At 38.9% G+C, this 24,848-nt stretch overlaps 1 long non-coding RNA gene across 1 annotated transcript in view; it reads left to right on the forward strand.

Moving 5' to 3' along the window:
* The window catches only part of LOC121136675, a 51,650-nt gene extending 41,594 nt beyond the window's left edge, over nucleotides 1-10,056 (forward strand). The window contains exons 2-4 of the long non-coding RNA XR_005873729.1: nucleotides 951-1,084; nucleotides 2,738-2,823; nucleotides 9,725-10,056. This is a non-coding gene — a long non-coding RNA (uncharacterized LOC121136675). The remainder of the gene's footprint in view (nucleotides 1-950; nucleotides 1,085-2,737; nucleotides 2,824-9,724) is intronic.
* Nucleotides 10,057-24,848: the final 14,792 nt, after the last annotated feature.

Raw genomic sequence — 24,848 nt, forward strand, 5'->3', positions numbered from 1 at the left:
AAAGTCCATTTGTATGCCAGGGATAAATACTGATCTACTACCCAAGACCCCATAGATTTCCTATGCCTCCTCACTCACACCCACATTCAGGGGTCTGAATCAGTCCCATCCTGACCTCTCAGCCATCAGTCTGGGGTCTATTAGCTCCCCCTTGTTTAGGTCAACTGTCTCTGTAGGTTTCACCAACCTGGTCTTGACCCCTTTGCTCATAACTCCTCCCTCTCGGTCACTGGGTTCAAGGAGTTCAGTTCAGTGTTTAGCTGTGGTTGTCTGCCTCTGCTTCCATCAACCACTGGATAGAGGTTCTAGGATGGCATATAAGGTAGTCATCAATCTCAATATCGGGAAAGGACATTTAACATAGCCTCTCTACTATTGCTTAGATTGCCATTTGGTATCATCCTTGTAGATCACTGGAAATCTCACTAGTGCCAGGTCTCTCCTCAAACCTATAATCACTCCCTCTATTATGGTATCTCTCATCCTGCTCTCCTTTATTCTTCCCCTGACTCAACATTCCTGCTCCCCCATGTCCTCCTCTCCCCTCCTCTTTTCCCCCTCTGTTTTTCTCATCTCCCTCTCCCCTCCCCCCATGCTCCCAATCAGCTCAGGAGATCTTGCCCCATTCCCCTTCTCTGGGGTACCATGCATATCTCTCTTATGATCCTCCCTGTTTCCCAGACTATCTGGCAGTGGTTTTTAGGCTGGCACTCCCCATATGTCATATATGTCTAAAATCCATATATGAGTGACTGCAGCCTAATCTTAAGGAGGCATTTTCTCAATTGAGATCCCTTTGTTTCAGTTGACTCCAACTTATGTCAAGTTGATAGAAAATTAGCCAGCACTTATACTTATATACAAAAGATTCATTTCTAAAGTAGGTAGGGTGTTAAATTAACAATAATGATAAAATAGAATATAATAATATGTCCTAATAAACGTTACAGGAAGGAGGTCTCTCTGAAACAAGTCAAGAAAAATATGAAAATTCTGGATCATGGCTAATCATAGGAACTGGAAGGGAAGCATGGAAGGTTGTTGAGAAGAAAAAACAACTGTACCAAGAGTGCGAAGAAAGACAGTAAGCTACTATTGTCAAAAGTTCATACCAATAATTTCAACAACATGGGGACTGAAGAAATTTCTTTGACAAAGTAAAACTTCAATATTCAGCAAAAAAAACTTGATAATGTATTAGAGAAGTCAAAGTCAATGTCAAACCTTCTTAGAAAGAAAAGTGGGACTTCACTGGTGAATTTTGCCAAGCGTTTAAAGATAGAATAACACCATTTTCTTTTTTCTTTTTAAACTTTCCTTTTATTTATTCTTTGTATCTTTCACAGCATGCATCTTTATCCCTTTCATTTCCCTGTCCCTTTGTAACCACCTTCTGCCCTTGTACCCTTCCTACCAAAACAATACGAAATGAAATTCAAGAAAAGAAAAAAAAAAAAGAAAGAAAGTATCATGGAAACTATAGTGTGAACACAGTGAGTCATATAGTATATCTTTTTATCTTTACTTATGAGTGTTTATTGCAAAGAGTCATTGGTTAGTTTCTAGACCTCTGCTACACCATTGATACTGGGCACTCACAGGGACTCCTCTTTGATATTCTTTTGTTGACTTGTGTGTCACTGAGAACTTTGGGTCTTCAGGATGAGGCCCCTTTATGTGCTCCAGCAGAGCATGGATGGAGTGTATGTTGGGATGAGCCAACTCAACCCTGGTTCTGGGCCTGGGAAGTTGTAGGGGTGGTCCACTTGCCAGCTTTTCCCCATCCTCGCCACCAGGGTGAGCTCTCCAGCGTTTCCCTGATTAGTTCACCCTTTGCAACAAAGAACAAGATAGAGGGCCAGTTCTCCTGCTTTCATACCCTCAGGGTCAGCTCATCCCCATCTAGATCAACAGGGCATGCTCTATTTCATTATCCAGGTGAGGAGCGAGGGTCACTCCAGGGTGCTGCAGCTGGTGAGGGACAAGGACAGTTCTTCCATTCTTACTACCTCAGGGCCAGCTCTTTCAACCGTCAAAACGGCAAGGGGAAGGTGGTACAAGGGATTTCTCTCCCTCACCCACACCATCTTATGGCCGATGAGAGGCAAGGCCAAATATTCCAAGTTCATGTTCTAGGTGCCAGTTCACCCGCACTCCTGAAAACAGGGCCAATTCTACTATGCTAGTCAAAGGTCTGCTTTTCCAGGTGCTGCAGCTGGTAAAGGGGGGGGGGTGTCAGCTCCCTCACCTGCTACAGGTGGCAGGGGCAAGGGGAGTATCTTTCCCTTACCCACCTCAGCACATGACAAACAAGGGGGCATGGCCAGCTATCCCACTCTCATGCCCATCAATTTTGTTTGTTTGTTTTTGTTTTTCGACAGAGTTTCTCTGTATTGTTTTGGAGGCTGTCCTGGAACTCGCTCTGTAGACCAGCCTGGCCTCGAACTCACAGAGATCTGCCTGCCTCTGTCTCCTGAGTGCTGGGATTAAAGACTTGCACCACCAGGCCATGCCCATCATTTTTATATAAATGCTTCTGAGAAATTCACAAAGGCCAGCAATCCATAAGCACATACACTAGATGATAAATATTCCAAGGAGAGAAGTTACAGATGAAAGTTTCCATGACGACTACAGATGTAACCTTTAACTACATTCTAACAACAGAACTCCAACTTTATCTAAAACTTGAACAGTTAATGACTATGATGTGTAATTTTATGTCTTGTTTGACTAGGCTGAGTTACCACCAGTATCTGGTTCAATGATCCAGCGTGTGATGGGAGTTAGAGAAGAGTCCCAGAAGGGCATTTGAAGTGTGAGGTAAGGAACAGATGGCCCTTCCCCCACCATAGGTGGGTAACACCAGAGTGGGCTGTAACACATTCTCTTAGAATGACTTATTGAACTGATAGGTTAGTCTCTCCTGCTCTTATGCCATTAACCCTCTACCTTTTAGAGTTACACCATCATTGCTTTAGGTCATAAACAAGTGAAAGACTTCTCAGACTGTATAATCTTACTATGAATCTCTGCACATATCTCCTGTTGGTTCTTCTTCTTTTAAAAATCCTAACATAATGACTAAATGAAATTTAATACAGGAGTTTCATTTGACATTTAAAAATACAGAATTCATTATTTCAACAGAATAAAAATGAGATCAGTACAATTACTTAAATGATGTAAACAAAATCATTTGACAAAATTTTGCATATATTCACAATCAAAACACGCAGAGAGACTCACACTAAGAAATCCAGCATAGTTAAATTTACTTGATGTTAAAAAAGCATCTGTGAAAAACCTGCAATAACACCTTATTAAATATTGAAAAAATGTAGTTTTCTCCCTGATAACAGGCAATCTGTTTTAATGTCTCTTTTTAGTATCATATAGGACAACTAAACCATTAAAATAAAGCACAATAAAAGTTTCCTTTGAAAATAAAACTAGCTGAGCCTTGGTGGCTTATGCCTTTAATCCCAGAACTTGGGAGGCAGAGACAGGCAGATCTATGTGATTTTGAAGCCAACCTGTTTGACAGATTGTGTACTAGGACAGGCTCCAAAGCTACACAGAGTAACCCATCTTGAAAAAAAAGAAAAAGAAGAAAACTATATTTTTTATATTTTTCATGGCTAACATTTCACTTAAGTTTTAAAAAATATCAAAATATGAAAATCTGCTCTGTATGTAATAATTCCATTGCACAGGATCTCAGAGTTTATGGTTAACATACAAAAATAAAGTGTTCATAAATTGGTAGAAATGAATTTTACACCAATTATCACTTACAATAACACCAAAACCATCACAATCACACACACATACACACACACACACACACACACATATGTATATATATAACCAATAATTTGCAAAATTGGCAATACATTGAAAATTCTGAAACATTAGTTATTGAATGATAACATATTATCATGGTCATGAATTAAAAGATTCAAACTTTTTAAGATGTCAGTTTTCCTCCTTTTGCTGTATTTATTTAATACAATCAGTGTCAAAATCACATTTCTTATATAGCACATGCCCTCCTTCCCAGGATGGCACTGCCCACTGTGAATTGAGCCCTCACACATCATCATGAAAATGCCCCATAGATATGTCCACAGGTCAACCGGATGGAGGCAAAACCTCAGCTGAGACTCCCTCTTTCCAGCTGTCAAGCTGAAACTTAAGCTAACTATGGTATTTCCTCTTTGTATTCAAATAGACTGTTTTTTCATACAGTGTATGAAATGGGTCCCCTCCCTCAACTTTTCCCAGATCTCCCCACTCACACAGCCACCTTTTCTTTTTTCCCTCATTAGAAATCTGGCATCCAAAAATAGACACAGATATAAACACATTCATACACACACAGAAGTTCCATAATAACACAAAATCAGAAACTATAATATGCCTTTAAGGGAAAAAACAAAGTACTGTAAGACATCAAGTTCATTTTGTGTTGGCCATCTACTATGATATTTTGTCAGCTTTGATACATCAGCTTATCAATTTACTCCATAACCTTCCCTTTCTTGTTTGTCCCCAAGATCTTCTGTTAAATATCATAATATTAAAAGTCCTGTTGTTTTTAAATTTTTCAACACTTTTGAAGACCAATATGTCCTTAAATATCCAGTCTTTTAACTGAAGCTCCTGTAAAAATCAAATGCAAGCTGTATACTTTCTTACTACAAATGGAATGGTCAGATCACAAAAGCAATCATATTTAAGCAAAACCAAACTCCAACGGTATAAACAGTTCTGTGTAGGCTGTCTGGGACCCCTCACCTTCTGGGCTCTGAGGGCTTAGGTAACTTTACTTCTTTATCTCTGCTATCCTCAGACCACAGCTCATCTCACTGGTGTGGGCTACCTTCATTCTATACCTTCCCCATCCTTTTGTATATCCCACGGACCTGGCACCCCAATACCCTGGGTCTTTACTGTACCTAAGGCCATACCTTACTGGTGACTTTTCCTGGCCTCCCACAGCACCAAGCCTTAGCACCCTACCTTCTCTCCATGGCCATTTCAATCCGGGAGACTACACAGAAACAAAAACTGCAGCTGATCTGGGGAAATATTTTGCAGAAGAGTTGCCCTCACCAATGCTGCTTTTTAATAATCACAGTTAACTTTTCAGCCCTAGGTAGCCACCACTGACTGTCCCAGAAAACAGAAGTTTTCCCTTCAATGGTTCCGGTCTCTTGTTACTCATAGCTGATTCTTCAGACCCAGTTAAGCAAAAAACACAGACACTTAATTAAGAACATCTCTTAAATATCTCTGATAGAGCCTTTAAAAGTCTTGCAAATGTTTTTCTGAAACTACGACTAGACTTCCACCATCTACATTGCCCTCAGCTCATGAAGCTCTAAGCACTTAAGTTTTCCAGCCCAAAGTTCAAATGTCACTTTCATTCTCCCATAAAACATGATGGCCAGGTCTATCACAGCAACACACCAGGATTTTGGGATCATAAAGAAATGAATATTTTGTATTGGAATGGCTTTCCATTTATTGATACAAATTTAAGGTCAATTTTTTGATATGAATATTTCTCCTCTTGTTAAGGAATTGTGTTTGTATAGCGCATTTTATAATGTAATGTATAATTAAATACAGATTATAGATAGTTACCTACAATAGTCCAAACTTATAGTTAGGTTTTCTAGATATACAGAGATATATTTCAATAGGCATTCTTCAAACCTTTCAAAGACCTAAAGAATATGGCATTTAAAATGGTTTAGGGTTTTTCTTGGAAATGAGACAACTGCCCCTGACACAGCAACTGTGTCAGAAGGGAAGATGAACGTAGTAGAAACTCGTATTCTTCCAACATGGCAAGACTAGCCATTTGGGCAAGAAATGCTGAATAAAATGGACATGCAGGACCCACAGGAAAGTGACTGCTGGAACAAGATGGGACATTACAAAAGAACTTCTGGTGACTGACCAAGCAGAGAGCTGTCTCTGTCTGTTATAGAGTTTATATATTATCCTTCTGTGGTCTTTGATGGAGCTGAAGACAGATAGTCATGGTTATAGCTTTCCTTAGTTATGATAAAAGATAAGTTACATATAAGACTTTAGACTCACAAAGATATGATAGATAATAGAATATTTTCTTTAAATCTTGCTAAATGTTGATGTACTAAATATTGTAACTATAGTTCTTACTTAATAACTGTTTTGTTATATATAATTTAACTAAGATAAAGTTAAAGCCTTTCTTTTTATTTAGACAGAAAAGAGGGAATGATGGTGGAAGTATTCTATACATATGTTTCTCTTATTAGTCACCATGTGATCCCAGGAGGAGAGGGTGAATGAGACTGGCGTTCTCAGTAAGATAAAACCTTGCAGAAATATGGATATTAGTTGTTATAGGTTAATACTTAAGACAGCGCTGGCCAATAAGAAGCCCTAGATACTGGTCAACAGCATCATAACTAATAGAGTCAGTGTGTTCTTTGGGACTGATACAGCATGGGGACCAAGCTGGTGGGAAGAGTTTTTGTAACACATCATGGTCAGGTCTACCACAGCAACAAACCAGGATTTTCGGATCATAAAGAAATAGAAAACCTGAACAAATTCATAAAAAGAGATATGAAATCAGTAATAGTGAGAAGAAAAACAAGAATGAAGGAAGGGACAGAGGGAGGGAGGGAAGGGAGGGAAGAGAGGGAAGGGAGGGAAAAGGGAGGGGAAAAGGGAGGAAAAAGGGAGGAAAAAGAGGGAGGAAAAAGGAAGGGGAAAGGAAGGAAAAAGAAAGGAAAAAAGGAAGGGAAGGAAAAAAGCTGTAACCCAATAATTTCATGGGAATACTCTACTAAATATTTTTAAAAATAATCAATTTTCTATCTTCTGGAAGTTTTGTTACTCTACTCCCAAAGTAACACAAATATTTCTAACCTCGTTTCATGAGACTCAAATCACTCTGCTACTGAAGCCATATAAAGACACCACAGGAAAGCTGGAATCCAGTAACCCAAAAATAAATGCAAGCTTTCTCAGTAAGATAGTAGCAAGCCAAATTCAGCAACATATCAAATGGATTACCTGTCCTGACAAAATGGACTTAATCCCTAGAAACACGTAGGCTTAACATACACAAATTAGTCAATATGATACACCACACTAACAGAGTAAAAATAGAAAGTATATCAACATCTCAGTAAATGGAGCAAAAGTTTTTGATGGATTCCAGCACCCTTTCATGATTACATTCTCAGTATTCATTATGGAAGGATATTTGTTGGACATATTTAAGGACCACTTCTGAAGATACCAAGCTGATATGATAATCAATGTGAAAAGAACAAAAGCTTTCTCTTTAAGATATGGTAAAAGCAGAGTTGCCCACTCTTACCATATTTGTTCAACACAGTACTCTAAGCTTTAGCAATCACACAAAGAATCACACAGAAAAATTAATGACACAAAAGTCAGAAAGAAAAATAAAATTATTTGTTTGGAATTAACATGAATTTATATTTCTAAAGACTCCACACTAAAAAAATATCTGTTTTAGAATAAACATTTGCAACTAATAGTAAAGTTACAATATACAAAATCTATATATATAATATTTAGTTGCCTCATATATTAATGATATATGTTATCTGAAAGGGATGAAAAGCAAACACACTTATGATATTAAAAATACATCAAATATTTACAAATAAATTTAAATGGAAAGGTAAAAGATCTTCAAACTAAAAACATAAAACGGTCCTAAGTTTAAATAATCTATAAATTGAAGACAATATCCTGTATTCATGAAGAACTAATATTGTTAAAATTCCCATATTACTCCAGATGATGTGCAGAGCTAATGCAGTGCCTGTGAAAACTGAGGACTGACACTCAGTTGCAGAATAGCTGTCCAGCATGGGGGAGCTTTTATGTTCACTCACTGCAAATAAATTAAGTTTTAAAACATAAAATCTGATTGCCATTTGTACAGAGATAAGGAAGACACTTTAAAAATTCACACAGAACCAAGAAAGAATGAGTAGCTTCATACTCTTGTCAAAGAAGAGCCAAGTTGATTCTCTACAGAGTTGCAGTAATCCAAATAGTTTGTTACCAGAGTAAAGACAGACAAACCATGCAGAAAGTCTAGAAATAAACTCACATTTACTCATCTATAATCAGCTGTGTGTAACAAATGTATGTGACCAACAAATGTTGAACAAGAGCACCAAGAATACACAAGGGAGAATGAGAAATCTCATCAGTTAATAGTTCTGGGGAAACTGGATATCCACATGTAAAATAATGAAATTGGACACGTTATGCATAAAAATCAAGACAAAATGAATTAAAGATTTAAATATTAGGTCAGAAAAAGCAAAACTCCTACAAGGAAATAGGAGAAAGGTTTCTTGACATTGGCCTTGCTCATGGTTGATTTGGATATGGCCCCAAATGCTAAAAAACAAAAGTGAAAACAGACAAGTGAGACTGCATCAAACTAATAACCATCTTCCGTGAAAGGGATTAACAGGATGAGAAAGCAACCTAAGGAATGGAAGAAAATGCGTGTAAAATATCAGTTGACACAAAGTTAATGTCCAAAAATATATAAGGAATGCCTACAATTTAACAGAAACAAAAACAGCCTTATCCTTAGACAAATACTGTTTTCTCTTGCTTCAAGAAAGCTTAAGCATGTTGGGAGTGAGTAACAAGCTACAGATCAAGAGAACTAAATGGTACAAATACAGAGATTAGTTTGGAATCATCATAATATAAAGGAGAAGAGAAAAATTAAGCAGAATCTTGACAGGAATGGAAGATCAAGGGATTTTCTGTTAATAGAATATTTTATGAGAGTATATTCCAATTCATTGAAAAGGGAATTATAGAGCTGAGTGAGAGTGAAAAAGAGAACAGCAGCGGGAATGTCATACTATTGCTAGAGAGTATGATGATCTCAGGTGATGGCTATTTTTCCCACTGGAAAGAATTCTTCTGCTTACATATCTCTGTAGTCACATGTCCCTAAGATGTCTGAAGCTGTTGATTCAATCTTGAAATCCCAAACACACACATACCACAACTTATAAACACTTTGACAGTTGTCTGAATTTTAGCCTATGGATTTTTCCTGCTGTCCCGTGAGGCTGAAGTCTTAACTGTCTTCCAGGTATGAATGGTGTGTCTGCCATGACGTAAACATGATAGGATACAGGGAGAATGAAGGAGAGAGCTGCTGAGCTACCAAGTGGAGAAATACAGTGTGCCTTCAGAAGTCGGTGTTTCTAACACAAAAGAACACACTGAGAGTTTTCTCTTGTTATTAGAACAAATAAATATAACTACAGAGGAAGTTGGCATTTTTAGTTAAATCACAGCAAAATAGGGTTCTTCATTTAAAAAATACCTAAGCATTATTATGTCTATAACAACATAAACAGCGAATATCACTATTAAAATACAAAATGCAGCTTTAACTCGTGTTTTAAATCAAACAGCAAAATACATAATACAACATTTAAGTCTGCTGAGGTTTTCTGTCTCCACTAAGTTCTCTTTTCCTTTTGATATGATGTTAATTCTGTCACGTCCAACATACCAGATGCATTCTTAGAGTTCTCTCACTGTGATAACTTCTGAACCAAGAAGCAGCAAATAGTCTGCTCAGATTAACTCTGCATAAAATGATCCTAACCTTTGAGTTTTCCAAATATGTTCACAGAGTACAGAACCCCTGTGCTGAAGATCTACTCTGCTCACATATACAAGGTACCTTATGGGCAGGAGTGTGTGAAGTCCCAGTACTTCCTGGGGTCAGCAGTTGGAAAATCTACAGTGTCTTGCAAGTCTCATTCCCCAAGAAGATGTTTTACCTTCAGGAGAGGTGTTGATTGAGGTTGTGTATTGAATAACTTGAACATACATTTATTGTTTGTCCTTGAAGGTAATTTTCAGACATTTTCATGCTCAATGTTTTCACAATATTAATAATGTAAGGAGCAGCTCAGTTGAAGCATGTTCCTTGTAGACATTTCTGCATGCTGTGCTATGTGTTATGTGCTGGGCTCTGTTGATAAAGCATCTTCACATTGAAGTGTGTGTGTGTGTGTTGTGATAATTTGATATTTTGTGCCTTCAGCTTGTTTGATGATGACAAAAGGCAAGGTGGCCCTAAGCACTACCTTTGCCATGTAATAATTAGGGGGCCCAATTTATATTCACAGATCTTGTGTATATCATGTTTTACAGGAAATCACCTCACATGTTCCTTATTATAACCAGTAATTTGTATTCAGCATACCTACTTTCAAAATGCATAAATTTCAGTAAGCCCAGTGTAGTAAATACTGACATTTAATTGTGTGAACCCAAACAAGTAATGGGAATTGTTTGCATTGGGAGACTCCTATCTCACTATTTCTATTTTTCTCATGTTCATATTTTTATATCAAAGAAAAATATACTCCCAAGATATATTATCTTCCAAATCGAATTTAAAATGATACATTACTTGAATTATATTTGTCTTATAAGCCAGTTGCCATCTTGGCAATAGGAACCAGGTATTGGCTTGTGGAAGAAAAATAAATTCTCCCTTCCTTTGTTTTGTCGTAATTCCTTCCTTCCTTTGTCAAAAATCACAATGCAGAATATCACAAAGGATAAGCCCTGAGTCAGACAGATCCTGCCTCTCCAGCTTTCGTTCTGCAGGCACTGGCAAATGACACAGTTCCGTGCCAGGGCCCTGCCTGCCTGTCTATTAACCTAATTGACAGTGCTTGTGACAAGCATCGGGACGATTCCTCTCAGAACAAGCTAACAGATTTGAGCAAATCAGAAAGGGCAGGGAGGAAAAACCCAATCCCTCCTCCTCTTCCAATTGTGAGAAGAAAAACATTGGCTATGTGACTGTTGAGGATCATGTCAAAACTCAAGAAGAAACGATTCACAGGAAACACACAAGCAGAGAGGGGAGGAGGCTTTCTGGGACACAATGGAAGCCTGTTACTAATGTGGTCACATAATCAGAAGACAGCGTGTGGTGACCAACAAAGGAATTTTCAAGGGGTTCCTGGACAGTGATGACTGAAATTATTCATCTCAAGACAGGTGCTTAAATGTAAAGGTCCAAGATGAGAAGAGCAAGAGAATTACAGGAAGCAAGTGGGGTGTGCATTGTGACACTGATAAATTAGTAATAGAGCCTCAGGCTCCTTGCCAAAAAATCTCCTACATCATGCCTCAAAATGTCATGAGGCGTATTTAACAGTATGTCAAAAAGTCAAATTCACTTCCCTTATCTAGTAGAAGACAAAAAGATGTGTATTTAAAATACCCGAATGCAATCTCATCTATAGGATCATGTGAAACCTACTATTTTCATACAGTGTTTTCCCTAGCATACTTTCAAGTCCTTTCTATCTCATCAAAATGAAGAATTTAGTAAATGAAGAAAACGAAAGTTACTTATCCTTCCCTCTTTGAAGGCAAATATGGGATGTCCCACAGTCAAAACAGAAGAGCCCAGACTGTTTTCTCTTCTTTCTTCTTTTAAGCACACATTTAAACACGGCAGATTTTGCCTCATGCCAACCAGTCTGACTGGGTTTCCAGAGTATCACACCTCACACACGATGGGCATTAATGGTTCTTACTGGTTTAAACACCACAAGAAAACACTGTGCCTCTTCTTAAAGATAATGATTTTTCCATGGCTGTAATTTTTATTACAGGCACCTACAAATGCTCCACTTATTTATTCAACTAATATTTGTCAAATACACCATATACCCTTTGAGACATCTCTGTTACTTCAAACCGGTGTGGATTCTGCAGGAAGCAAACAACATGTGAGGGAAATCTTTGCGCTGCTTTGAATATGTAGAAGCTGAGGAGTAGTATCACCATTAGGCTAAAAGTGAAGGGTGATTGTATTTCCTCCCATGGAGACTGCTTCTTCTGCATTAAATTGTAAGCTTATAGAAGGAAGTTAATGAATTCCACTTGTTTTCACTTTTATTTTTGTTACCTATAACTCACACATAAAAGCATATCAATATCTTTTTACAAATATCAACACAGATACCAGCAAAAAGATATACAAAACAGTGTTAGTTTTTCGAATAAAATGAAAATGTAATAAAATTGGGATTTTAGGAGATCCTTTCTTTATACTCTACTTTCATTCATTCGTTCATCCATTCATTTAGTCCTACATGAGTTGTACCAAGATTCTACCACGCATTGAAAAAAAATGTTGCACAATGAGGGTAAACCCATAAATAAACCAATAAGCACAGGGAGATTGTGTTCTTCTAAAGGAAAGAAAGTAAATAATTATGTGTTATGCTATCTACACAGAAGGCAGCCCACTACTATAGTGACTAAGAAGAGAGACCTCCCCCAAGATGGGAAGAGCTTTCTGAGCAGGTGAAATATAACCTGAAAACTGAATTGGAGAATTTTAGCTATTTTGAGAAGTAGTGATGCATAATGTTCTGAGAACCGCATTCGCCTAAAATTCCTTTTCTATTCAGAACCATGGAATGTGACTTTATTTCTAGATAAAATATTTGTACATATTATAAAATTGTAATGAAGTCATTCTGGAATAGAACAGATGCTAAGAGTAGGGAAATGAGAACACTGACACACAGGGAAGAAAGACATTTGACAACAGTCAGAGATGAAATTCTGCTGCCACTGAAAAGGAGTCACAACAGCAAGAAAAGCAAGGGAGGATTTCTTCTGGAACCAACTGATAGTCAGGGCGGAGACAACTTTTCATATTGCACTTCTAGCCTCCTAGTGTGGAGGATACTGAATCTCTGTTGTATTAAGATACCCACAAATACATGATAAATTGTTACAAGAAACATGAGAAACTAAATGAGGTTAGGAAATGTCAGAAGTGATGGGACAGAGAACTGAATTATCGCTGGGGCTGTTGATCTTGCAAACCAGGGTACTACGCCCCGTTTACTGGAGACTTTGCCAAAGAGCAAAGTCATCACAGACAAGTTGGCTAAATAGACGGAGAAGAGAGAAAATTCTTCATTAACAGCTATGTTCAGACCAAAGTCTTCTGGTATAAGACTGTTTGTGTAGAATTTCTGCTGTTCATGGCTTTTAAAGTATCAAAGCAATACAGAAACTATTGTTATACATGATAGATTCTAAAATGTGGGATTGTCTATGTCATAAGGACTTTGGAGCTATGAGATGTCTCAGGCTTGAGATGACATTGGAATCTCCTGGGCAAGGCCAGAAGGGAACTAACTAAGCTGTCATCTATGAAAACAAAAACCACAGTATCAATGAACCTGGAGTCTGACAAACTTCAGAAGTTTCATATCCATGATTGTCATTTTATTAATGTTTTTGTGTAATTCTACTAAAAGAGCTTAAACTGAAGAACACAGAAATGTAAAGTGTGTTTTGGGAAAGAGCCATACTGGATAATTGCATAAAAGTATATTAAAATGTTTTGGAGTTCTTAATATTGAAAGAATAACTTAAACTTATATAATTAACAAAGATCCAGGAGTCAAATCATGTCAGGCAAGCATTATTTTCTTGCCATGGAAGCTTCTATTCTCAAATCACTCATTTATTATGAAATCAAATATTTTATATTTTCCTTTTTGTAATATTTGAGAATTTCACACATGAGTACTGTGTTTACATCATTTCCACCCTGCTAGCTCTCTCAGTACTTCTCCACTCCCACTAGAATTCAAAGACCCTTTTCTTTATTGTGGTTGTGCATACAACCTAGGGAGGGGTTCATGTAATGTTGATGATGTGCACATACGTTTAGAAAGTCCACCTGGTATTGGTTAACCTTTTAGTCTCTGTATCAAGAGGAAAAAAATAGATTTTCCTCTCTTGCCAGCATTGGTTGTCTGTAGTTCTTCATATGGGGTATGACATTTTGAAATTTTCCCATCATGTTAGTATTTCAACTACTGTTATCAATACATGAGTCTTGTCTCAACCACATTGTTGAGACTCCATGTTGTATCTTGAAGACAGTAACTTGTTGCTGTCATCACAGTCTTCTGTCTGACAATCTTCTCCCCTAACTCCTCCCATTACATCCCCTCATCCTAAGCACACTTATCAGAACTAGATACAATATAGTCACTTATTTTCTGGACATTGACTAGTTGTAAACCTCTGGAGTACTTATATTTTGTTTTCTGCTTGATGCATTCTTCTAGCAAGGATTCCCCTCCTCTCCCCCAGATTTTTCTAATTGAGTCATTGATTTTTCAATTCCATCTTCTCTGTCAGAATTTTCTTCAATATAGTATTTCTTTATTGAATTCTGTTTTCCTTCACTGCCTCTGTTATTTCACTAAACCATATATTTGTGTTTTCTTTAACTTAAGAATTTATTCTTTCCAGGATTTGGCTATTACAAATAATGCTATGAGCATAGTTTAACAGATACCCTTGTTGTATGTAGAGAAAATGTGGTACATTTACACAATGGAGTACTACTCAGCAGAAAAAAAGCAATGGAACTTTGAAATTCGAAGCCAAATGGATGGAATTAGAAGAAACCATCCTAAGCAAGGTAACCCAGTCACAAAAAGACAAACATGGTATGTACTCACTCATATATGGATTTTAGACATACAGCAAAGTATTGCCAGCCTAAAACCCACACTGCCAGAGAAGCTAGGAAACCAAGAGGACCCTAGGAGAGACATATATGGTCCCTTGGAGAAGGGGAAAGGAACAAGATCTCCTGAGAAAATTGGAAGCATGGGAGGAGGGAAAAGGGAGGGAGTTGGGAAAAAGAGAAGGGGAGAAGAGGAGGATAGAGAAGGACATGAGGGAGCAGGAAGGTTGAGTCAGGGGAAGAATAGAGCAGAGCAAGAAAAGAGATACCATAATAGAGGGAGTCATTATAGGTTTAAAGAGGAAACATGTAACTAGGGAAATGTCCAAAGATCTACAAGGATGACACAAACTAATAATATAAGCCATGGGTGTCAGTGAGGTGTCCTCTGCAGTCTATGGGGCCTCTGGTAGTGGATCAGTATTTATCCACCTTGGGATCCCATTCCACACAGAGGGATACTCTCTCAGCCTAGATACATGGGGGAGGGCCTAGGTACTGCTCCAAAAGATATGACAGACCTTGAAGATCCCCATGGAAGGCCTCACCCTCGCTGGGGAGCAGAAAGTGGATGGGGTAGGGATTCAGTGGGGGACAGGGGAGGAGAGGAGGAAGAGAGAACTGGGACTGACATGTAAAACAATCTTGTTTCTAATTTAAATTTTTAAAATCTGAAAAAAAGAATTTATCCCTATCCTCCTTAATTTCAATGAGGTGTCTGCTCATGTACTCTTTAAAAATCCTTGAATCTTTTGATCATGTTCACTATTGTTTTCCTAAATTCTGTTCCCTGTGCTTCATCTATATGATTCTCAATGGAGAACATTTCATGGAGACTGGTGGATTTTGTGGAGAGCATCTTGTCTCTGTCTTTCATATTGTTTGTATTTTTGCAATGTGACTTGGGTATGTGAACATCTTTCATTGGCTGCATATCTAATACAAGATTCTAGACTCCCTGTGGTGAGTGGAGTTTGGTTCTGTTTTTGCTTTTGCCAAAACTTGGTTTATTTCAGATTAGGTGTGAAGAGTTGGTGGGTCAGTTTTTGAACAAAGGAATGGAGGTGTTTCCAATTTGGTGTTATCCAAGAAAGCATGGAAATGTAACTACTGACTGAGTCTCCTGGGCTGCCCTCACACATACAACCTGAGTCAGGAAGTATGAGGACAGTGCATATAGAGGCCCAGGGCACTCACCAGAGTGAGCATGTATAAGCCTCTTAGTGTGAAGATAGAATGGTAACTGTTCTAGGGAATGCACCAGGCTGGCTTGTTGTACAGAATAAACAGCCAGAGCTTGGTCTGGGAATGTGAGGAGTGCACAGTGCTTTATAATAGCTCTTAGCTTAGCAAATGCCTCCCCTGCCTTGCTGTAGAGGAAAATGCCCAAGTCTTAAAATCCAGATTTAGATGTTTCCTTTTCTTTGAATATTACCTTCTCTATTTCCTTCTCACAGTATTAATCACTCCCTCTAGCTTAATTTATTTTCTTGTTTAACTTGCTTTTATTTGTTAAGCACTTAGATTGTTTGAGCATTATACATGAAAATGTATTAGCCATTGTTTGAGGGATTTTATACAAAATCTGGGAGACAGAAAATATATACTTATAATTTACAATTGTTTCAGGTATTTCAGAAATATTTACTTGGCTGAATTCACTGACAGCAGGAACTATATTGTGACACAAATATAAATCTTCATTAATTAAGTGTGTATGTCATGAGACACATATGTTTGCAAAACCCAAGTGAAGGGCTGAGAGAAGCCGAATGAAGACTCCTCTGCTAAGGTAAATACTCAGAGCTCAGAGAAAAAACTTCATGATTATATGTATTTTTCTTTTGTGCTTTGAGAAAACAAAAAGAATCACAGGAAGGAAAATCATGCAACTAAATCATAAAAAAGAGAAAAACCAGAGAAAGAGAGAGAGATAGGTTGTCAAAACACAGCAATGGATGAAAAGTTTCATTTTTCAAGTAAAATGTTGCAGATGCATATAAATGGAGTGTAGATAATAATATATGTAGCATACAGATTAAGTAGATTCAATGTTTATGACATAGCTATTGGGAGGAACAAAACACTTTTGAAATAGAAAAACATTGAGAGGAAACTGAAAATAGACCTTGAATACATGTAATAAACTTGATAGACTACAAAGAGAAAGGAAGAAAAAAGGGAAGGTAAAAAAGGAAGAAACTGAAAATAGACCTTGAATACATGTAATAAACTTGATAGACTACAAAGGAAGGAAAAAGAGAAGGTAAAAAAAGGAATAAAGGAAGAGAAGGAAAAGGGAGAAACAGAGGGAGGAAAAGAAGGAAGGAGGAAGAAGGAAAGGAGGAAGAGAAGCAGAGAGGATGAGGGAAGAGGAGGGAAGAAGAGAAGGAAGGAGGAGAAGAGAGAGGGAAAAAAGGGAGGGAGGGATGGAAGGAGGAAGGGAAGTAGGAAGGGAGGGAGAGCTTGTTCACTGCCCTTTCCATTCTTTAAGAAGAACACACTCAGCAACAGAAAAACAAATATGACACCACCAGAATCTAGAGATTCTACACCAGTAAGACCTGAACACCCAAATACAGATGAAGCAGAAGGGAATGACCTTAAAAACACCTTCATGAAAATGATAGAGGCCCTCAAAGAGGATGTGAAAAAATCCCTTAAAGAAATGGAAGAAAAAACAAACCAAAAAATGTAAGAAATAGAAGAAGAAAAAAATTCAACAAATGCAAGAAAGGGAGGAAAACATGAAGCAAAATATACAAGAAACAATTCAGACAGTGCACGGCTTGAAAGCTGACATGGAGACAATAAAAACCCACAGTCTGAAGGAATGCTGGAAATAGAAAAACTGGGGAAATGGTCAGGTACTACAGATGCAACCATAACCAACAGAATACAAGAGATAGAAGAGAGAATCTCAGGTGTTGAAGACACACTAGGAGAAATAGATTCATCAATCAAAGAAAATCTGAAGTTCAACAAATCCCTAACACAAAATATCCAGAAAATATGGGACACCATGAAAAGACCAAACCTAAGAATAATATGTATAGAAGAAGGTAAAGAAACCCAACTCGAGAGGAGCCAGGGAGTCCAGGGAAGCAGCAGTTCCAGCGGCTTCATCAGGTACAAGAGGCCGGCTTCTGGGCTTGTGTTCCAGTGCCTGGGGATTGCCTGGGAACTGCATAGAGTTTCCAATCCCAGTGGGAGCCAAGCACCCCAGACTCCGGGTCTTCTCTCCCACTAATGAGACCAGGAAACCAGAAGAGCCAGGGAGTTCAGGGAAGCAGCTGTTCCAGCGGCTTCATCAGGCACAACAGGCCTGCTTCTGGACCTGTGTTCCAGTGCCTGGGGATCACCTGGGAATGGCACAGAGCTTCTAATCCCAGCGGGAGCCAAGCACTCCCGACTCCACGACTTCTCTCCCACCAACAAGACCAGGAAACCAGAGGAGCCAGGGAGTCCAGGGAAGCAGCTATTCCAGCTGCAGGATCAGGTACAACAGAATCCAGCAAAGGGTCCAGGGGACAAGGTGGGAGGCTAAGCGCCCCAGATTCCTGTTCTTCTTCTCCACCCACGGGACCAGAACGAGGACAAGGAATAGAAGAACCACCAGATTATTGGACTTGCTAGCACCCACCAAAAGGGAACTCTGGTCCCCTAACCACCAGACCAGGAAGGGGCTCTTTCTGTACCCACTAGAAGGAGAGACGGGAAAGAGACAATACAAAAACACACTCAGCAACAGAAAAACAAATAATGACACCACCAGATTCTAGAGACTCCACACCAGCATGACTCCAACATTCCAATGCGAATGAAGCAGAAGAGAATGACCTTAAAACCACTTTCATGAAAATGATAGAGGCCCTAAAAGAGGATAAAGGAAAATCCTTCAAAGTAATGGAAGAAAAAACAAACCAAAAAGTGCAAGAAATGGAAGAAAAAACAAACCAAAAAATGCAAGAATTGGAAGAAAAAACACACCAAAAAAAGGAGAATTGGAAGAAAAAACAAACCGAAAAAAGGCAGGAAATGGAAGAAAAAACACACCAAAAATAGGAGAATTGGAAGAAAAAACAAACCGAAAAAAGGCAGGAAATGGAAGAAGAAACAAAGCAAAAAATTCAAGAACTGGAAGAAAAAGCAAACCAAAAAATACAAGAAATGGAAGAAAGAACAAACCAAAAAAATCCATAAAAGGCAACAAATGGATGAAAAGATAAACCGAAAATTGCAAGAAGCAATGCAAACACTGCAAGGGTTGAAAACTGAAATAGAAACAATAAAAAAACACAATCTGAAGAAAGGCAGGAAATAGAAAAGCTGGGCAAACAGTCAGGTACTACCGATACAAGCATTACCAACCGAATGGAAGAAATGGAAGAGAGAATCTCAAGTGTTGAAGATACACTAGGAGAAATGGATTTATCAACCAAAGAAAACCTTAAGTCCAACAAATCTTTAACACAAAACATCCAGGAAATATGGGACACCGTGAAAATACCAAACCTAAGAGTAATAGGTATAGAAGAAGGAGAAGAAAACCACCTCAAAGGGGCAGAAAACATATTCAACAAAATCATAGAAGAAAACTTTCCCAACCTTAAGAAAGATATACCAATGAAGGTACAAGAAGCTTACAGAATCCCAAATAGAGTGGACGACAAAAAAGTCCCCTCGCCACATAATAATCAAGACCCCAAATATACAGAATAAAGAAAGAATATTAAAAGCAGCTAAGGAAAAAGGTCAAGTAACATATAAAGGCAGACCTACCAGAATTACACCTGACTTCTCCATGGAAACTCTGAAAGCCAGAAGGTCCTGGATAGATATTCTACCAACACTAAGAGACCATGGATGCCAGCCCAGACTACTATACCCAGCAAAGCTCTCAATCACTATAGATGGAGAAAACAAGATATTCCATGACAAAACTAGATTCAAGCAACATGTATCCACAAACCCAGCCCCACAGAAAATTTTGGAAGGAAAACTCCAACCCAAGGAAGCTAACTACAACCAGAAAAACATAGGCATTAGAGAATCCCTCTATACCAACAGACAAAAGAACAAAGGGGTGAAATTCCACAAATAATTCCACCAACATCAACTATTGCAAATCGAAGAAGGATGAGCAATGAATGGACATTAATATCCCTCAACATCAATGGCCTTAACTCACCCATAAAAAGACACAGGCTAGCAGAATGGATTCGAAGACAGAACCCTTCCTTCTGCTGCATACAAGAAACACACCTCACCCTCAAAGACAGACATTACCTGAGAGTTAAAGGTTGGGAAAAAATTTTCAATCAAATGGACTCAAGAAACAAGCAGGGGTAGCAATCCTAATATCTAACAAGCTAGAATTTAAAATAAAATCAATCAAAAGAGATGAAGGAGGTCATTACATACTCATCACAGGTGAAATCCACCAAGATGAAGTGTCTAACCTGAACATCTATGCCCCAAATACAAAGGCATCCACATTCGTAAAAGAAACATTATTAGAACTTAAATCTCATCTAAAGCCCCACACAGTTATAGTGGGAGATTTCAACACACCACTCTCACCTCTAGACAGGAATACCAGACAGAAACTCAACAAAGAAGCAAAGGGTCTAATAGAAGTAATGACCCAACTGGGATTAACAGACATCTATAGAACATTTCATCCACATAAAAAAGAATATACCTTCTTCTCACCACCACATGGAACCTTCTCAAAAATCGACCACATACTTGGCAACATATCAAACCTCAGTAGCAACAAAAAATTGGAATAACTCCTTGTATCTTATCAGACCACCATGCTTTAAAATTAGAATTCAATAACAACACAAATTGCAGAAAACCTACAAACTCATAGTAATTGAATAATGCTCAACTGCACCATTCCTGGGTCAAAGAAGAAATAAAAAAGAAATTAAAGACTTCCTTGAATTCAATGAGAATGAAGACACAACATACCCAAACCTATGGGACATTTTGAAAGCAGTGCTACAGGGGAAGTTCATAGCTCTAAGTGCCCACATGAAGAAACTGGACAACAGTTATGTTAGAGAATTAACAGCCCAATGGAAAGCTCTAGAACACAAAGAAGCAAACTCCCCCAGGAGGAGTATACACCAGGAAATAATCAATTTGAGGGCTGAAATCAACAAAGTAGAAACTAGGAAAACAATACAAAGAATCAATGCAACGAAGAGTTGGATATTTGAGAAAATCAACAAGATAAACAAACCTTTGTCCAAACAGCAGAGAGTGAACATGCAAATTAAAAAAATCAGAAATGAAAAGGGGGACATAACGGACAATGAGGAAATCCAGAGAATCATCAGGTCATACTTTGAAAACCTGTACTCCACAAAATTCGAAAATTTAAAGGAAATGGACGACTTCCTGGATAGCTATCACTTGCCAAAACTAAATAAAGGACAGATAAGCAATTTAAATAGACCTATAACCCCTATGGAAATAGAAGCTGTCATCAAAAGTCTCCGAACCAAAAAAAGTGCAGGTCCAGATGGCTTCAGTGCAGAATTCTACCAGAAATTCAAAGAACAGCTTATACCAATTCTTCTCAAAGAATTCCACACAATAGAAGCAGAAGGGTCTTTGCCAAACTCTTTCTATGAGGCTTCAATAACCTTGATCCCCAAGCCACACAAAGACACAATTAAGAAAGAGAACTTCAGACCAATATCCCTCATGAACATTGATGCAAAAATACTCAATAAAATACTGGCAAATTGGATCCAAGAACACATCAAAACAATCATTCACCACGATCAAGTAGTTTTCATCCCAGGGATGCAGGGATGGTTCAACATACAAAAATCCATCAATGTAACCCACCATATAAACAAGCTAAAAAACAAAAATCACATGATCATCTCACTAGATGCTGAAAAAGCCTTTGACAAAATCCAACACCCCTTCATGATAAAGGTCTTGGAGAGATCTGGGATAACAGGGACATACTTAAACATAATAAAAGCTATATACAGTAAACCAACAGCCAACATCAAACTAAATGGACAGAAACTCAAAGCAATTCCTCTAAAATCAGGAACAAAACAAGGCTGTCCACTCTCTCCATCCCTTTTCAACATGGTACTTGAAGTTCTAGCTATTGCCATACGACAACAAAGGGGGATCAAGGGGATACAAATTGGGAAGGAAGAGGTCAAACTTTCACTGTTTGCAGATGATGATAGTTTACATCAATGACCCAAAGAACTCTACCAGGGAATTCTTACAGCTGATTAACACCTTCAGCAAAGTGGCAGGCTACAGGATCAACTCAAGAAAATCAGTAGCCCTACTATATACCGATGATAAAAGGGCTGAAAACGAAATCAGAGAAACATCACCCTTTACAATTGCCACAAACAACATAAAGTACCTTGGGGTAATGCTAACCAAACAAGTGAAAGACCTGTATCATAAGAACTTTGAATCTTTAAGAAAGAAACTAAAGAAGCCCTCAGAAAATGGAAGGATCACCCATGTTGGTGGATAGGTACGATCAATGTAGTAAAAATGGCAATCCTGCCAAAAGCAATCTACAGATTCAATGCAATCCCCAGTAAAATCCCAGGACAATTCTTCACAGACCTTGAAAGAACAATAATCAATTTTGTATGGAGAAACAAAAGACCCAGGATAGCCAAAACCACCCTGTTCAACAAGGCAATGTCTGGAGGCATCACCATCCCTGACCTCAAGCTCTATTATAGAGCTATAGTCCTGAAAACAGCTTGGTTTTGACACAAAAACAGACAGGTAGACCAATGGAATCGAATTGAAAACCCGGGTATTAACCCACACACGTATGAACATCTGATCTTTGACAGAGAAGCTAAAAATATACAATGGAATAAAGAAAGCATCTTCAACAAATGGTGCTGGAATAACTGGAGGCTGGCATGTAGAAGAATGCGGATCATTCCATGTTTATCGCCATGCACAAAACTTAAGTCCAAATGGATCAAAGACCTCAACATAAATCCAGCCACACTGAACCTCTTAGAAGAGAAAGTGGGTGGTACCCATGAACGAATTGGTACAGGAGACAGCTTCCTGAACATAACACCAGTAGCACAGACAGTGAGATCAACAATTAATAAATGGGACCTCCTGAAACTGAGAAGCTTCTGTAAGGCAAAGGACACAGTCAGCAAGACAAAAAGGCAGCCCACAGAATGGGAAAAAATATTCACTAATCCCACATCTGACAGAGGGTTGATCTCCAAAATTTACAAAAACTCAAGAAGCAAGTCTCCAAAACACCAAAGGTCCCAATTAAAAAGTGGGCTGCACTGACACCCAGATTCAGGGGGTCTTGATCAGTCCCATGCTGGCTTCCCAGGCTAATGCCTGGGATTCAAGAGTTAACCTTTGTCAGGTCAGCTGTTTCTGGGGGTTAAACCAGCCCAGTCTTAATCCCTTTGATCATCAGTCCTCCCTCTCTGTTACTGGCTTTCTTGAGTTCAGCTCAGTACTTAACCAAGGGAGTCTGCCTCTTCTTCGATCAGCCACTAAATAAAGTTTCTGTTTCCCAGACTCTCTGGCCATAGGATTGTAGGCTGGCACTCCCCAGATCTATGTCTAAAATCCATATATGAGAGAGTACATGCCATGTTTCTCTCATCCCAAGTGTACACACGGACTTTGGACTCCCATAGAACAATGTGAGGTGCACTCTCACCCTGAACTCTTGGGGAAGGGTCTAGGCCCTGCCCTATATGAAATGACAGACTATTCACACCCCCATGGAGGGCCTCACCCTCCCTGGAGAAATGAGGGGATAACGGGGGGGCACGGGAGGAAGGGAGGGAATGGGAGAGGGACCTGGAACTGACTTGTGAAGCAACCTTGTTTCTTATCTAAATTTAAACTGGAAAATAAAATTTAAAAAAATTTAAAAAATAGTGGGCTGCAGAAGTAAATAGAGAATTTTCAATAGAGGAGTCTAAAATGGCTGACAGGAACTTGAGAAAGTGCTCAACATCCTTAGCCATCTGGGAAATGCAAATCAAAACAACTCTGAGATACCATCTCATTCCTGTCAGAATGGGTAAAATCAAAAACACCAACGACAATTTATGCTGGAGAGGATGTGGTGAAAGGGGGACACTCCTCCATTGCTGGTGGGAGTGCCAACTGGTTCAGCCACTTTGGAAAGCAGTATGGAGATTCCTCAGAAAAATGGGAATAAACATACCACAAGACCCAGCAACTCCATTCTTAGGCATATATCCAAAAGATGCCCATTCATACAACAAAGATGTCTGTTCCACTATGTTCATGGCAGCATTATTTGTAATAGCCAGAACTTGGGAGCAACCTAGATGTCCTTCAACCGTAGAGTGGATAGAGAAAATGTGGTACATTTACACAATGGAGTACTATTCAGCAGAAAAAAACAATGGAATCGTGAGATTCACAGGCAAATGGATGACACTAGAAGAAACCATCCTGAGTGAGGTAACCCAGTCACAAAAAGAGAAACATGGCATGCACCCTCTCATATATGGATTTTAGACAGATCTGGGGAGGGCCAGCCTACAATCCCATGGCCAGAGAGTCTGGGAAACAGAAACTTCATTCAGTGGCTGATGGAAGAAGAGGCAGACTCCCTCGGTTAAGTACTGAGCTGAACTCAAGAAAGCCAGTAACAGAGAGGGAGGACTGATGACCACAGGGATTAAGACTGGGCTGGTTTAACCCCCAGAAACAGCTGACCTGACAAAGGTTATCTCTAGAATCCCAGACTGATGCCTGGGAATCCAGCATGGTACTGATCAAGACCCCCTGAAAGTGAGTGTCAGTGAGGAGGCCTCGGTAATCTATTGAGCCTTGGGCAGCAGATCAGTACCCATCCCGAGTATACACACAGACTTTGGACTCCCATCCAACAATGTTAGGTGCACTCTCACCCTGAACTCTTGGGAGAGGGTCTAGGCCCTGCCCTGTATGAAATGACAGACTATGGATACCCCCATGGAGGGCCTCACCCTCCCTGGGAAAATGAGGGGATAATGGGGGGTTGGGGGGAGAGCACAGGATTAGGGGAGGGAAAGGAAGAGGGACCTGGAACTGACTTGTGAAGCAACCTTGTTTCTTATCTAAATATAAACTGAAAAATAAAAAAAAGAAAAAAGAAACCCAACTCAAAGGGACAGAAAACATATTCAGCAAA

Source organism: Mesocricetus auratus, unplaced genomic scaffold, assembly GCF_017639785.1.
Source record: "Mesocricetus auratus isolate SY011 unplaced genomic scaffold, BCM_Maur_2.0 Super-Scaffold_100676, whole genome shotgun sequence".
Lineage (NCBI taxonomy): Eukaryota > Metazoa > Chordata > Mammalia > Rodentia > Cricetidae > Mesocricetus > Mesocricetus auratus.